Below are 17308 nucleotides of genomic sequence, written 5' to 3' on the forward strand. Positions count from 1 at the left end.
TTTATCCTTCGATACTCCAATAGACATCTCAGGGATCGGTATCTAATGACCCTAATTCTACTTTTGGTTGGTAACACTATAGACATATTAAAACCATGTAGACTACTGGTTTGTGAACAGGTCTGCAGATTAGAATCACTTGGGGACCTTTTAATGCTCCTAAAGCACAGGTTACAGCCTAGGAAATTTAAATCACAATATCGGGGCCTGTGATCAGGTGAATCTATTCAGCAGACAGGTTTGGGAACCTCCCACAGGCATTTTAGAATTTAATAATAGGTTTCCATGCCAACTTCTTAATAGAGGTTCTAAGCAACTTGGAGATATATATATGTATATATATGGATATTCACTTAACTAAATAGCAGTATTTTAATTCAAAGGTGCTAGAAGTTATACATATTTAATGTAGCAAACATAGTAAACATAAAAAAAAATAAGTTAATTATAGTCTTGCCAACCAAAGATAATCACTGTAAATAGTTAAATTTTCTTCTAGATATTTCCCATCAATCTAAATACTAATAAGGATGAGTGTATATGTATGTTTGTGTTTGTGTGGGGGGGTATAACAAAGACTGTCATCCTGTTTATTCTGTTTTACAGACTTTTTCTCTAACTATATATAGAATCAGGAAAATGTTTTAAATGTTGCTTTTTGTGTGGCCTTATTCTATATTCCTTTCCAAAAGCTCTTCTGGACCATGGTACCATTTCCTTTTCTATAATTCCTTTTATCTCACCCTTAAAGAACTTTGTCTTGGCTAAAGAAGCGTGACACCATTTCAGGTGAATTTTCACATGTGTGTTTGCATAAATATGAAAAATGTCTATTTCCCTCTCATTTCAGGTGACTTTTTCATGTTTGTTTGTGTAAGTGAAACTGGATAATTTCATCTTAAATTACAGCTTTAGCAAGGAAGTGTTCCTGAACTTAGCTGCATTGGAATCACCTGTTGAGATAGTTAAGCTTCTATGCAAGGCCCCACCTCACATTTCTGATTCTCTTGGTTCAACAGGTTGTGGTGGGGAGGGTGTTTGGGTCCTGGTGGTTTGCATTTCTAACACTGCCAGGTAATGTCTGTGCCACCAATGAGGGAACCACAGTTTTAGAAGCATTTTAGGAAAAGCCTCTTCTTTTTCTTACTCCTGGGTTTTTATCTGTCTCTATGTATTACATATAAGTAGTTTAATTTGATGCTGGTTTTATTAATACCATCTTTGATTAGAAATTCCTAAATACTTCCTGGAATTATTCGACTTCACCAAAATTGACTTAGCCCAGGAACTTGACTTTTTTATTTTTTTAAATTTTATTTATTTATTTGAGAGAGAGCATGTATGTGCATGTATGCACACATGAGGGGGTTGGGGGGTGGGGCTGCTGATCCCGGGCTCCATCCCAAGAGGGCGAGGTCATGACACCCCTGAAGGCAGACACTTAACCGACTGAGCCATCCAGGAGTCCAAGAGCTTGACTTTTATTTATTTATTTATTTTTAAAAAATATTTATTTATTTATTCATGAGAGACACAGACTGAGAGAGAGAGAGGCAGAGACATAGGCAGAGGGAAAAACAGGCTCCTCACAGGGAGCCTGATGTGGGACTTGATCCTGGATCCCAGGATCATGACCTGAGCTGAAGGCAAGCGCCCAACCCCTGAGCCACCCAGGCTGCCCAAGAGCTTGACTTTTAGTAATAATTCAAAGTTGCTGATATTTTATCTTAAAAATTGATAAACTAAAGCCTCCTCATATGTCCAATGGGCACATTCAGGTAACTCAACTTTCTTCGTCTTGACAGAAGAAAAATGATATTCCTGCCATCCAAATTCTGAGGGATATATTTACCATAACTTTGAGATCTCAAGCAAAAAAGCAGCTCTTGTAACAGGTATGGCAAAATATTTGTGTTATCACAGTGTTTTTGTGCACCCAGCCGGGAAAAGCAAATTCCTGCAAATTTGCAGATTCAAGATGTGTTGCGTTTGCCTTCCGATGCAGTTTTTTAAAAATCTTTTTTTCTTTTCAAGTGTTAATTCCTCCAGTAGAGATAATCTGTTCTCTTTCATGTCTCCTCCTTGGGCAATACGTTTCGAGGATTAATATAATATGGATAACATGCCTGTGTGTCTTGCCTAATTCAAAATGCTGAGGGTATTATTTCTGGTTTAGGGAGTTTGGAGAAATTTATATCTAGGAGGTTTGGAATGCTCAGTTATCAGAGAAGTATTGCTGCATGTCTGGACCTGGCAGTTTGCCCATATTCCTAGCAGGTCATTAATAAAGGCTACAATTGCTCCTACATTTAGATTTTCTTCTACACTGACTCAGCAGTTGCAGCTGTCATCTTACACTGTCATGGATCATTAAGAAGCTTCACCTGGCATACTTTTAAAAGATGTTCTAGTCCTTTAGGTTAGAGCTGTTTTTCTACCCCAACTCACCTTTCAAACTGGGTTTTGTTTTGTTTTGTTTTGTTTTAAACAGATATCTGGGGGAAAATGTTTAATAAACAGCTCAGAATACAGAAACTAATGGTTTCAACTTCAGTTCCTTTGCGACTTAAAAATCAAGTGTTTATTTAGAAAATGCCTTCAGCGAGAGTACAGTTTGGGATTTATTTTATGTCACAGATTAAATTATTGCTTGCTTACTTCCTTTACTTGAAATGCATAATTAATATTTCACAGCAAGTTTAGATTAGTCGTTACATTTTCTTCTTTACTTAATTTTCAAAGTCACTTAAAGCCATCTGAGCCCTAGAATTTTTACATCACAAACCATAAATCAAGTTAGATGTTGGAGTCAGGGAGCTCTAATGCTACATTTAAATCCAAAGCCATGGTAAAACTACAGTTTATCTAGCTATGTTACAGGCTGTTGCCCAACAATAAATAACCTCAAAAATTTCACAGCTTTTTTTTTTTTGTTAAACAGTTACAATTCAAGAATTGGATAGTACTGCAACAAATTAATGATAAAAAGTATTAAAAAAAAAATAGGGACACTCTACTCTTGCTACTTCCATTATAAAATATTGTGGTTTGAGGCTTTATAGTAGAATTTTAAGACCATAAATTCTTCAAAAATTATTTTATTAGCACTACCTTGAGGACATTCATTTTAGGAGTTTTTTTTTTTTTTTTTAAAGCATTACAATATCTCTTTGTGAGGAGGGAAAGTTATAATGCTTCCATCTGACACTGGAGAAATATTATGATCTAAAAACCATAAATCTTCTTCCTATGGGTGATTGGTATAGGGTTAAATATAAAAATATTGAAACAGAGACCTTTACAAGATACCTTGAATCATTAGAATAATAAATGAACAATTAATTATATAATTGCATTTTAAGGAAGTTTTGTTTTCCCTTTTTTTAAATTTAAAAGTAGCAAAGCAAACTAAAAACAAAACAATGTAAAAAAATAAAGTTAATATTCAAACCATAATTGAGAAAATGTGCAGGGTTTGCATCCTTAGAGAGAGACCAGCAGGACATATAAGCATATGCTAGCTCTCAAGTCACACAGATGCATGGATCCTTGATTCAGTCACTTAATTGCTGTGTTACATCAGGCAACTTATTTGCCTTCTCTAAGCCACAATTTTCTCCACTTTTGAACCACAATAACAATGAGGTTAATAAGAACTAATTCTTATTATCTTGAAGTAATATATGTAAGTAATAACAGTAACTCTATTGGGATTAAGTGAATTGATGTATGTACAACACCTCCCCCTGGCTGTTGATCCATGCAGGATTTGTATGTGTTTGATGTGTGCCATCTAAATATATGTACAAGAAAAGATACCTTATTCACTTAAATGATATCCCCAGCACTTAAATCATGCATGATATACAGTATATGCTCCATAACATGTAATGGGGGTGTGTGTGATAGAGGCATTTCTAAGATGTGTTGAGCCAGTGAGTGTCCCGAGCTATTGCTGAGAAACAACTAAGAGAAAATTCAGAAGAGATTCTTATGTAGGGTTGGTTGCTTGATTTAGCAAATAAAAATACAGGAGCCAGTGAAATTTTTTCAGATAGACAAAACAAATTTTTAAGTATGTGTCCCAAAAATATGTAATACACTAAAAAAAGCTTTCATTTATCTGAAATTAAAATTAAGCTGCATATCCTATATTTGTATATGGAAGCCCTAACATGAAGAAAAAGAAGGTAAAACTCTCAGTTGTTAAGAACAAAGTATTTCATGTGTAATCAAATAATAGTAACCCCACACTTAGCACTTAACCAGGTCTTTGCAGTATAGCCACAGTCATGTTGCTTCAATTTCTGGAAAAATGTCAGATTTTTTTTCTTATGATAGGAGCTATGTGATTTCATCCATCTAGAAGGAACCACCCCCAGGTTCCCTTAGGCATCTCAGGCTCCTGGATGCTTCCTTGACCCAGAGCCCCCTTTCCTACTCCCCACCCCAGGTTTATTCTTCTGCTGCCTCAAACAATGGTATTTCTTTCTTTCAGACCACTTACCTCATTTGGGGACTATAAATTAATTAATGCAATTATATAATTGATATCCATCTCCTCTACTACATTGTACACTTTGTGACAACTCTTTTTGTCTCTATTTTGATACTGTAGAATATAGCATATGGGGTCACATTTTTAAAAAATTATCTTTGAGATTTTTAAAACATTTATTTGACAGGGAGCACGCAGCATACACATAGGAGCACAAGGGGAGGAGACAGAGGGGCAGAGGGAGGGGAAAAGGGAAGGGAGAGGCAGATTCCTTGCTGAGTGCAGAGCCCTACAGGAGGCTTCATCCTAGGACACTGGGATCATGACCTGAATGGAGGTCAAACGCTGAACAGACTGAGCCACCCAGTTGCCCCAGGGCCATAGTTTTAATATCAAACTACTTTACTCTTTGAATGAAGGATGTTCAGTTTTGCGATTAAAGGCGTAGCTCTGGTTACCTGGCATTTCTAGGACCCAATTGCCCCCTCCCTCCCCAGGTCATCATATTCTAATTTTGTGTCCTCAGGACAAGTGTTTAAACTCTCTGAGTCCTTTTTTTTTTTTTTTTTCTTCACTTTAAATTGAGGTTAACAATCTTTCATTCTAGTGCTGTTCTGAGGATTAAACCAAATGTTTGCAAAGCATTTTGTGTGGTCCCTGAATTGAGCAAATGTTCAAGAGAAAGTAGCAAGGACAATAAAACAACCATAACTGAGAGGCAAATGTGTAATGGTTATGATTTAAGAGAGAATTTATTTCTGGCTTTGTTGCTCGTAGAAAGAAGGCTTTTATAGGAGGTGAAGCTTCCCCTAGGTTTTGAAGTAGGTGGGGGCTCTGGGAGACAGTCCCTCTGCAAGGAGTAGATGTGATTATTTCAGGTCTTGCTCTGGAACTCAGGGGTAACACCTGGGCTTTCAGAATCTATCTAACCTAACAACTCAAAATATAGTCCATTAACATTACCTGGGAACTTGTTAAAAACTGCAAAATCTTGGGTCCTACATACCCTTGAACTACTGGGTCAAAATCTGGACTTTTTTTTTTTTTAAGATTTTATTTATTTATTCATGAGAGACAAACACAGAGAGAGAGAGAGGAAGAGGCAGAGATACAGGCAGAGGGAGAAGCAGGCTCCATGCTGGGAGCCCGACGTGGGACTCGATCCCGGGTCTCCAGGATCACGCCCTGGACCAAAGGTGCCACTAAACCACTGAGCCACTCAGGCTGCCCCAAAATCCGGACTTTGATGTGATACTTAGGTGACTTGTGTTTACATTAATGTTCAAGGCAGTGCTCTATGGACAGTGGTTGCCAAATGTGATTGCTGGACCAGCAACAGCAGCATTATTTGGAAACACATGAGAAATGCAAATTTCCAGGCCTACTGTATCAGTCTACTTTGGTTGCTATAATAAAGTACCACAGACTGGGTGGCTTAAGCAATAGGATTTTGTTTCTTGCCTTTTAGGAGGCTAGAAAGTCCAAGATCAAGCTGTCAACAAAGTAGGCATTAGCCTGAGGCCTTTTCTCTTGGCTTACTGGTGGTTGCCATCTCTTCAAGTGCTCTCATAGCCTTGCTTCTTTGTGCTGTGTGTATGGCGGGGGGGGGGGGGGGCGGTGGGGGACTATCTGGTATTTTTTTTCATAAGGGCACTGTTCCCACATAATTCCACACCAGACTAGGCCTCGCCCTCAGGACCTCACTGAGCCCTAATTTCTTCCCAAAGACCTCAGCTCCAAATTGTGGGTTAGGTCTTTAATTCCTTAATATAAATTTGGGAGAGATGCACTCAATCCATAATATCTGCCTAACCAAAATCCCTGATGTAGGGCCAAGTTTGGCCCAGTGGTCACCTCCAAGCAATTCTGATGCATATTAACAATTAAACCACTGCCTCAACAGAGTACTCACCTTAGTGTTTCCTTGGTGTTGATGCCAGGGTCTAGTTGAGGCTTTGTGACATTAAAGCATAGCCAAGTTTAAGATCCAGTAATAAGAGATACTTTCTGCCCAGATATATATATTCCAAAGTATTTCATGGATTTATCTTAGAGCAGTAGAGAATTATCTAGATATCAACAATCAGTAGTCATTCATCAAGTATTGATGATACCATGTGTCCTGTATAAGTAGTGATTGCAGTAGCCATGTCACTGTGTCATTTGTTGAGAGGAGGCACCTCAAATATTTAGGAATCTCTACATATTTAGCATTCACGTTGCATGATTAATTTCTTATGTCTGAGTGAGAAATTCTATCATCCTTGTATTTGAAAGACTTGTTTTGACCTGTGGTATAATTGATTCCTTTCAAAAGCTATGCATTTTAGAAGTGGGTCCTGCTGAGTTTAAAGAAAAATGCATGTGGGATCACAATTGCCTGAGGTAATTTCTACCTTAGATGTAGTTTTGTGCAGTGTTTTAACTCTATACAAACAAAAATATCAAAACTGATCTCTTATACTTTTTTAATTGAAAATAAATAAGCTTCCAGTGCAGACTTTCTGTATTCATCTTTCCGATGTCATCACTTAAAATCATAAAAATCACATGGATGGCTTTGATATAGGCACAAAATAGCAGCAGAAATAGTAAATGCTGAAGAGAAGTGGTCTAGAGCCTGTATTCATGCTTTCATATATCATTCGTTCTTTCTGAGTTCTCAGAAAACAATGAGAAGAAATATCCGTGTGCCCCCTTTTCTGATAAGAAGGCAAAGCAAAGCATGATTAATGTTATAGAAATCTTTGTTATGAAGGTAATTCTTGTCATGAGAGCTAGAGACTTTGTAAGAATGTTTCAGGAGCAACCTTATTTCCCTCCTCTCCCGTCCCTTCTCTTGACTTGGGCTATTGGCATGTGTGATAGATAGCTGGAGTGTAAAGTGTTTTCAGGAACCCTGCTTGATATAGACCAATGTCATATAACCAATATGAATCCTGCTGTGAGTGAATTGTTTGTCTGCAAGACCTCTTACTCTGTGGTTCCCATTTCATTTTGGATTCCTACTTGTGTTTGTTTAAAGTTACTGCCACCTCTGTGATTGTGTATACATCTCATGCAGTCAGCTGTAGCCCAGCTGAAAGAAATACAGGGCCATCTCTGTACTTTAGTAGATATCTGTGTTCTTACGAGTTAGGACCAACGGATTTCTAGCTTCAGAAGTGAACATTCTTGGAAACTAATGTAGAAACCACAAAAAGCTTAGTTAACACACATTAAAATCAAGTCTATTACCTGAGCCCTCACTAGATACACACATATTATATTGGGTTTTATTCGGTTTTCTGTCCTCAATGTTAGATTCAGGGTTAGATAAGAAGTTGGTCCATGAATTGACCAAGCAATTGCCAGGATAAAGCAGAAGAAGAGGTCTGGTGAAAATCCTGGCCCTGGGACAACAATAAGGTTGAGTAAGACAAATTCAGCCAAGCCGGCATGAAAGTGAGCCTAGTGCAAGATTCAGAAGACTAGCTATGGAGAAAGATGGGCAGAATGGATGGACTGAACTCTATGGCAAACAGCCTCAGGGGCTCAAAAGTATGAGTTTGTTCATAATGTCTGCTGACTCGACTGCTTTCTCCTAATTCTGAACATCTCAGACATCTGGAGCCAACATTCAGGGTCCTATCCTTCCTATTTGTTCTGGGATGTAGTTGTGTTATTTGGAAGCAGTTTTATCCTTTTGGGTTATACTTTTATAATTTGTTAGGAGGATCTGGAGCAATGCTACAGTGCTGAGCAGTGCTCAGTCTGGGGCTAATTTTTTTTTCATCTCTAGAGGTGAGACCTTCCTGAGTACCATACCCAGTGACCCGTGACTAATGAGCCTTGCCATTAGAAACATGCAGTATTCCTAGCCCTGTGTGACCGCTGGACACTATTCCCTCTAATCATTTGAGATGCTTCTTTCTGTGGCCTCATGTTGATTCCATGTGAGAGGACATATATCATGATCAGTACTCTGATAAATACTGAGAATGGTGGTTCTATGAACCCTGGTCACCTTGGTTTCCTCCACTCCATGTCTCCTCAAGTGAGAGAGTCTGCTGGACTCCACCTCAGTACCTCCTCCCCTCCAGGGCCTGGAAACTCACTGTAGCCAGCTGGAGCTGTTGCAGTGTTCAGTTCATTTGTTTTCCATCTGTGATGGTTAATTTAAGGTATTAATTTGACTGGGCCAAAAGGTGCCCAGATATCTGACTAAATTTTTTTTTTCCTGGTGTGTCTGTGAGGGTGTTTCTGGATGAAATGAACATTTAGAATTAGGTAGATTCAGCCCAATTATCCTCTTCAATGTGGGTGGGCATCAACCAATCAGTTGAGGGCTTGAATAGAACAAAAAGGTGGAGAAATGTTGAATTCAGTCTCTGCCAGACCTACTCAGCTGTTATATCAACCTCTTGCCCTTACTGCATGCTCCTGATTCTCAAGCCTTCAGACTTGAACAAGAATCTTCACCATTGGCTCCAGGTCTCTCAGGCCTTTGAATACTCCACCACCTTTCCTGGGTCTTCAGCTTGTAGGCAGCAGATGGTGGGGTTTCTTAGCTTCCATAATCATATGAACCAGTACCTTGTAGTAAATTTTCTCTCTCTTTCTCTCTCTCTAGAGGGATAGATTAATAGATATAGCTGTAAATTTAGAGATAGATAGATAGATACCCAGACCTACATCCTATTGATTCTGTTTTTCTGGAGAATACTGACGAACAGAATCTCTCAGGAATCACTGTCCTTTCTTGCCCAATAGTGTATTTTTTTTTCCAATAGTGTATTGAAAACTGTTGTTTATATATTTGGTATGATGACTTTTAAGTTAATTATTTTTTTTTCTTTCAGGTAGGATGTTAACTCAGCCCTAGCTTTTTCACTTGGCCAGAACCAGGAGTCTTATATATGAGCATGCAGACTATTTCCAATATTTTACTTTTACAGATAGTTCCACAGTGAGTACTCTTGTGAGTACATTGTTTTATGTTAGTAGAGCATATCTTCCATGCAAATTTTTAGATGTGGGATTGCTGGGCTAAAGGTAAATGGCTATCTACTTGTGTTAGCCACTGCCAGATTCTCTTCTATTAAATTGTACCAATTTGTAATCCTGTGTTTGAGAGTGCCTATTTTTCTGCAGCTTCACAAACAAAGTATATTGTTAAGCTTTGGAAAGTTTGCCGATATGGGAGGAGACCTTTTATCTCAGAGTTGTTCTAGTTCGTGTTTCTTTATTTTTCCCTCAAGCTGAACAACTATTTACATGGTTAAGGGTCATTTGTAAATAATTCTCTTTGTGATCTATCGTTTTTCTTTTGTCAGGGTTTTCTACATATTGCAGTGAGTATATATTTCCATATGTGGGCTTAAAAATCACGTTATCAACATATCATCATCATCATCATCATCATCATCAAAGCTTCCCTGGAATTTTATTAGAATCACATTATCTTGTTTAACGTCACTCACATTTAGGACATTGATAGACGTACAGGTGAAAAGTTAAAAAAACAAAAAACAAAAAAAACTTCTGCTTCACTCATCTTGATATTTCATTGTAACTGTTATAGTTTTGGGGGACATTCTTACACATTTTAATTTTTATCAAACTCTGACATTTTATTGCAATCCAGATCTATTTCCTCTACCTATATTTTTATGCAGTGAAGAACTAGGTAATCGCTTTATAATTTAACAGTGACACCAATGACTAGGCAAAGGACCCACATAATAAAATGGCAAGTACAAAGTGTTGAATTCCTGTTAGTATTGAAAATGAATGGGCTTGTTACCTGCTCTTTTACTGCCCTGATGCTCCTGAAAAGAATGCATTGTGTTGAGAAGTATGTAAAAAAAAAAAAATGTTTACAAACTCTGCCCCAAAAACAAAATAATTTTAGCTCATTAATATTAGTAGGAGACTTAGACACCTAGCATTCATAAACACCTAGTGTTTTCTTTTTGCCATTTTTGCATTTCTGAAGTTGGAATGGTAATTAAGTTGATGTCAAAAGAAACTACACATTCCCAAGAAAGATGACTATGTTCTGATGTAGTTGTTATTACTTGTACTTGTGACAACTAAAGCAAAACTTTGATTTTACCTTGGCATTATACAGTGTGTCTGAAGAATGCTGAGGACATCCAGGTTGAGAGCATGGGTTATGAAAACAGTGTTGCTCTGTTGCTATGCATACCTGCAGAACAATAAAAGCAAAATGGGACTCTGACTGGGAAGGCTTGTTTGTATAAGATCGCAATTACACTTTTTTACAGGGAACAGGGACATACATCCTTATAGGGGTAAATTATGCCCTTGAGCTAATTTTTTTAAAGTATCATATTAAATGAGATCTTGGATTCAAGGAGATATGCTACATAATTCACAAAAAAATATTTACAGAGCACTTTCTAAATGTCAGGCATTTATTAAGGTACCATTCTCTTGGGCTTTTGTCTATACACGCAGTGAGAAGTCAGCATATAACAAAATTGAAATGTGTAATTATGCCCAAGGGGGCAAAATACATGGGTACACTGAAATATTCAAGTGTCGCAAAGACAGCTCTTCAATTTGTGTTTATCAGTGCCTTAAAAAATAAATCAATTTCACATAAGATAATCAAGAAAATAATAGAATTCTAAAATTATCACAAATTTAAAATAACCTGAAGTGGGATTTGTACTTATTTTTTCCCCAGTTAATGTTAGCCTCCAATGGTAGGTTAGGTCTAGTGCCAAGTATTGTGCTGAGGTAAAAGGGGCCTATTTCTAAGATGAGGAGGAATTGGAGGAAATAGCAGTAACATAGGTGAAAACCAGGACAGAAATGACTACCCTGCAGAGAGGTTTAACAGACAAACCACATCCAAACAGGACCACAGAAAACCAGTATATTTCTGTGCTGGGGTTGAAAAGTGAAAGTGGTTCAATGGGAAATAGGGCAGGGGTCCAAGTTTCAAAAGTACAGAGTGAAATGGTAATAATATTAGATGCAGAGCCACCTATTTCCTAACTTCCACCTAAAATATAATAAGAATGGGGGATCAGCCACCAAGAAATAAAGCTGAAAGGAACATCAAGCCCTCCTCTGCATTACATGGCAAGTGTCATTACTCTGGGGAGCATAGACAACCTAACGGCAGTCTGAGCAGATATGGACCAGGTAAGCAGGTTTGCTGTCTCACGGGGAATATTTGGGGACCTGGTTGTGGACCATGTCTCAGGATGAGCAGGCACTTCCAGACTTAGTCTTGGATCAGTAAAAACCATTTCAAATCCCTCTTGGTCAATATAATTCCTGAATTGTTCCTTAATGAAACTGGGATTCTTAGTGAAAGAAGGTATTCCAGGAGAGAAAAAAAAGGGACTACTTTTGATGAATGGGAAATGGTAATCAAGTAAATCTACATGGGGGGTAAACTAATATACTATTTATCAAGAAGTAGCAATATTTTATTTTATTTTATTTTTTATTTATTTTTTTTAAAGTAGCAATATTTTAAATAGCATAACTAGCCTTTTTACTAATATCTCCATTAGTATTTCTAAAAGCTCTTCAGGTATAAACAGTAATAGTTATAAGGAAAAGTTGGAAAAAATGAACATCATACCATTTGTCATCTTTATTTCATAGTAATTATATTATAGAAATGGATCAGATTTAAGGATATCTAGAGGGCAGGTCTAGCTCTATTCAAGTATTGACATTGAAGAATAAATATATCAATTATCCTATTCTCGGAACATTTTTACATAAAGCACACTTCAAAAATTGTTCAGAAATATCTCTCACTTTAATCAGGAGAAACAGGCATCTGTTCCTCATGGCCCTCTCTGCTACTGGGTGAAAAAGAAAAAGAAATTTTACATGCAGTTCAGTTATTATACATTATAGGCCCCCTACATTAAAAAATAAATAAATAAAAAGACCTGACCATCTGTCACCAAATTTATTTTAATTTGGGGAGCCATATTCTTTTTTAGTACATTAGGGGCAATGTTACAGATGCCAACTCTAAGTTTGCTAAGAAAAAAAACAGATATTCCAAAAGACAATTATTATTTTAAGTTGATTTTGAAGAACTATTATTGATTCTCATTTTGGTTTACAATTTTAAGAAATAAAAGAGGCTCAATCTACTTTGAATAATTCATTAAGAAAGATTTTTATAGGGGAGGGTTATTCTGCTCGTTTATAGATATGTTAAAAATAAAAACTTAGTATATAGTTTGGATTCCAGTACAAGCTATGTTATTAGTTTTTGTTAATTATGTATGGCCTAGTTTAATTCATGGGATAGGAAAACCCCAGAATTTTATGATTCAGTCTTCTTTTTCAGTGATCTCATGTGGAGATAATCCATCTGAATCAAATTCAATGTAGTTCAACTATTCCATTAATTTAACTCAATAAGCACTTATTTTGTGCAGAGCCTTCTGCTGAAAATCAAATAGCTGAATACATTCAAGCAATGACTTATAGTCATATAAATAATCAAGATACTCATTTACTTTTTGGGAAGATAAGTTTGTTAATGGACCTGTAAAATGGTCACCTACCCACCCTCTTAAGGGGGATATGTATTTAAAAAAAAACAATAAAAACTTGTTGTGACCTTTTACAATCTTCATGATTTGATTTAGGAATTTGTTTTCTTCATTCATGTGATGATTTAGTTCTTCATAAAACATTCAACATGAATACCATAAGCATTTTCTATTATCTTTTAACTGGACCGGGCAATGAGTTAAATGAGTTAAATCCCACTCTCCAAACAGCTCATGACCTGGAAATAGACAAAAACACAAAAAGTGTCTATAAGAGTTATTCTCTTTCAGTTTTGGAGACAGGAATCAGGAAGAGCTTTTTAGAAGAATGGGCATCTGAGTGAAGGCCTGATTATGGAAATGGATAACTGAACCAAAATCGGCCTTCAATCCACTAGAGGCAGCAGCCAGTTGAGTGGCCTTATGCCAGCTCTCCAAAGAGATAGTCCTCTGGATAAGGCCTTGGCAAAGAATTAGAATCCGTCTCTTGAGATATGTCATTCATCCATTCACTCACTCATCTATACTTTCAACAAATAATTATTATATGTACTAATTACTGGCATATGAAGATGAATACGACAGATAGTTATAGGTATAGGTCTCTGTCTTTTAGGAACATGCAATCATATCATGTGACTCAGACAAATAAGCAAGCGACAACTTGGGGAACATACTATAGTGAATTTATTGTAGAGTGTGTCCCTGGAGTACATAGGACTAGCGCTTTAATGCACTAATCTGGACTTAGATGTCCATGAGGAAGCTCAGGACAGGTGATAGAGCAGATATTTCTATTTCAGGAATCTTGCTTGGAAACAAGGGGTGGGGGAAATTGTTTCTATAATTTGAGGAAAAAGAGTAGGTGGTCCCAGCTGAGGCACAGAATAAATAAAAATAGTGTAGAGAGAAAGATAAATAATTCTGAAATGGGAAGGAAAACTATTTAAAGAAGGGCCATCAGTAATAATATGGGCATTTATATAGACACTATCCAGAGGATAATGGGGAGCAATTAAGCATTTAAGACCGAGAGTGTGGTGGAATCAGATTTTCATTTTTAAAATGGTGTTTGGACTATGGCTCCAGATATAAATAGAAGCATCAAATAAAATGTGGTAGTTTGGTGCAGTAGTCTGCCAGTAATTTAGGAAAATGTATGGTGGCCTGAACCAGGGTAATTAGCATAAAAATAAATTGATAGAATGCTACTCAGGAGATAGAACCACTGGTGAATGGTTAGATGAGGGTTAAGGATGAGAAAGAAAAACCAGACATTTAAGACTGATTTTCAATTTGGAGCAATTTGGCAGACAGTAAGAATTACAGAAAATATAATTCCAATGGGGAAATAGGAGATGTTCAGTTTTGGACTTACTTTATTTGACATGTTTGAGGGCTGCTAAGTGGGGGTATCTGGAAGAAAGGTGGGTGTAAAGCTAAGGAGCTCTGTCAGGAAACCAGATCTCAGAATTTCTCTTTGGGAGCCATCAATATATAATTAATTGAAGGAGTGCATCTGAAAGAGATCACTTAAAAAAAAGTGATCTTTAAAAAAAGACTTTAAAAAAAAGTCTCTGTGGAATGAAAAACAAGGCCAAATGCTGAAGCTGAGGAGGAAAATGGTCAGAATCACATTTTTTTTTTTTTTTTTTTCAGGACAGAAGAAAGTCTAGATGGTAAATAGGAGAGAATGTCAATTAGAAAAACAGATTGCTGCTGAGGCTAGAAACAATGAATTGTGACCTTAATTTACATGGTTGTGTGATTTTCTGGAAAGAACATATATTTTGCAGTTTTTGATGTTTCTGGACTGAAACAACGGAAGGCGAAGGGATAAAGAAGTTGGATTTGGGAAAGAACATTCCAAAGGGATGGGTTACACAACTCAAACTGTGTAGGTAAGGAAGGAAAGCAGTCAAGTTATTGTTAGATTAGTAAAGGTTATTGGTACAGGCTATTAAGTAAAGGTTATTACTAAAACCATTGGTAGATGATTGAAACAAAGGGAGTGATGTCTTGAATATCGGGAGTTTGAAGAGCAGATATGGTGATAAACTATGTGAAAGTCCTATAATGGGAAGGGAATAGGATATTTTGATTTAATATTTCAGAAATAAAGCAGTCCTGGGTTTTAACTACATTTTTCTGTGGCACTATGATAGGTAGTTGAAGTGCACTGGACATTAGATTTTTTAGAGATAAAAGAGATTAAGGATGCAAGGAGGAATATAATGAGACTGGCTATTCCCATTGGAGTCATTCAGTATTATTGCAGGTATGAGTGTACAGAGAAGAACATGCCCTGGTCTGTCAAACTTCACTAAGAGTGAGACAAGGCAGTGTGGTACAGCTGAAAGGGCTTCTAAGGATCTCTCTCTCTCTCTCTTTTTAGAGAGAGAAATGTTCACATTTCCCCCATGAGGGAGGGCAGAGGGAGAGAGGGAGAGAATTTTAAGCAGGCACCACGCTTAGTGGGGAGCCCCATCTTGGGCTCGATCCCACAACCCCAAGATGATGACTTGAGTCAAAACCAAGAGTCTAATGCTTTAACTGACTGAGCCATGTGGGCAGCCCAAAATGTCTCTTCTTAATAAAGGAAGGTGGAGGGGTAATGGCAAGAGATACTGCAGGGGAAAAAAAATGTGATGCTGATGCTAATCTCACCTCATAATCCTAAATGTAATGAGCTGTAGAACTTTGTTCTGAGGCTGTGGAGGAACTGGGATCAGTTATGGCATGGTGGTGAACACTTGGTCAAGACTCTGGGAACAAGGGAGTTTTCACATCATGACATAAACCATTTGGAGGATAGTAGAACATTTGGAGGATAAAGGAGAGAGTTTGTTCAGAGAAGATCAAGAAGTGAGTGGTATGTATAATAACAACAAAGAGAACGTCAGGATTGTTTATCTCTTGGTACTGATCAATTTAGAAGACTAAAGGTGGGCAGCATGGTGTGTTATGCTGATCAGAAGGTTCCCAAGAGAACAGTGTAGCTATTGCCAAGGAGAACCAGGGGTTCTCAGTCTTTAGGGAGTTGCCTATGGCTTTGATTGATCAATTTCTGATGGACTCCTTTAAGGTTGGGGAGGTAACGGCAGCTCTCTAGTAAGAGTTACGTATAACTAAAGTCTCTCATTAGAAGAGAGTGTGGGGGCCTGGTCTGTGTGTGGCCTAGTGGGCAGAACTTATGTTTTATTTGTATGTGTCTTATGTGTCTGAGCATAATGATGTGACACTGCCCTGGGACAGATGGAGAATACCCCCAGGTGTTAATCTTCTGGTGTGAGAGATTTTGGTAAAGCCTGGGGCTGTAAGCTGCTTAACCTTCCAGCATTTTTTTTCTGATGCCCACACAATGTGGAATCTGGGTAAAAGCAAATGTTTTCATCTGGGCTTTCATGTAACTTTCCTTATGACACTTTCATAGGGATTTTAGCCATAAAGAATGCATCAGTTTATTCAATCCCCGTGTGACGCCTAGCCAGGTATTGGAGCCACTGGATAAAATTTGGATGATAAATATTCTAACTAAGCCTATTTAATGACATGCAAGGCCACTAGAACATGTGAACAATGTGTTAGAGGAAAAAAAAAAACAATTCTAAATTTCCTGTGGGGTCCTTAGAATACTCATTATCTTTCTACTCTCCTAATAGTTCCTGGGTATTATTTAGAGTTTTATATTCTTGTGTTTCTAGCCTCACTGGGATTCCAAGATGTTCTCTGCATCATGCAATAGATAAATAGTTTTAGTACTTTTACAAAATAATTGATTAACCAAGTACTACCTCTCTAAAATACTAGCTCTTCTACTACAATGTCTATCGCATGTTCTTTCAGGCCTTATGTCTTATACTTCTGACTGTGCTTTACTTAAAAATCAATTAGGAACTACCTCTGATTAATTATGAATTTTGATTCTCTCAATGTGTCTTTAAAGTTCAAATTCTGGCACATTTGCTCTTATGTCTTATAATCTTCTACTTCCTAGAAATAGGTTATACCTGCTAAGTGATCTGAATTTTGTTTGAACTAATTATTTTAGAAGGCAGACAGAAAGATTTACTATTCTTCAATCTGGGTTTTCTTTGGCCAAGAATTCACATCATATCTTAACCAGAGGCTGGTGTTTGTTTTTGTTTTTGTCCTTTGTGAGAGGAAGGCAGAGCCAAATTTCTCTGTCTCTGTCTTTCTTGTCTTTTTCATTCAGGAAGAAAAAGCTATTATTCTTTCAAGTCCTGGAACCACTGGACTGGAGTGG

At 37.2% G+C, this 17308-nt stretch overlaps 1 long non-coding RNA gene across 2 annotated transcripts in view; it reads left to right on the forward strand.

The window, feature by feature from the left end:
• Window positions 1-295: 295 nt before the first annotated feature.
• LOC144316763 (uncharacterized) overlaps window positions 296-17308 on the forward strand; it is a 326077-nt gene continuing 309064 nt past the window's right edge. The window contains exons 1-3 of one of the 2 annotated variants that reach the window (XR_013382615.1): window positions 296-383; window positions 1806-1895; window positions 9340-9562. This is a non-coding gene — a long non-coding RNA (uncharacterized LOC144316763). Of the gene's footprint in view, window positions 384-1805; window positions 1896-9339; window positions 9563-17308 lie in introns of those variants that run through there. The other variant, XR_013382616.1, reaches the window with a different exon arrangement.

The sequence above is a fragment of the Canis aureus genome, chromosome 7, assembly GCF_053574225.1.
Source record: "Canis aureus isolate CA01 chromosome 7, VMU_Caureus_v.1.0, whole genome shotgun sequence".
Taxonomy (NCBI): domain Eukaryota; kingdom Metazoa; phylum Chordata; class Mammalia; order Carnivora; family Canidae; genus Canis; species Canis aureus.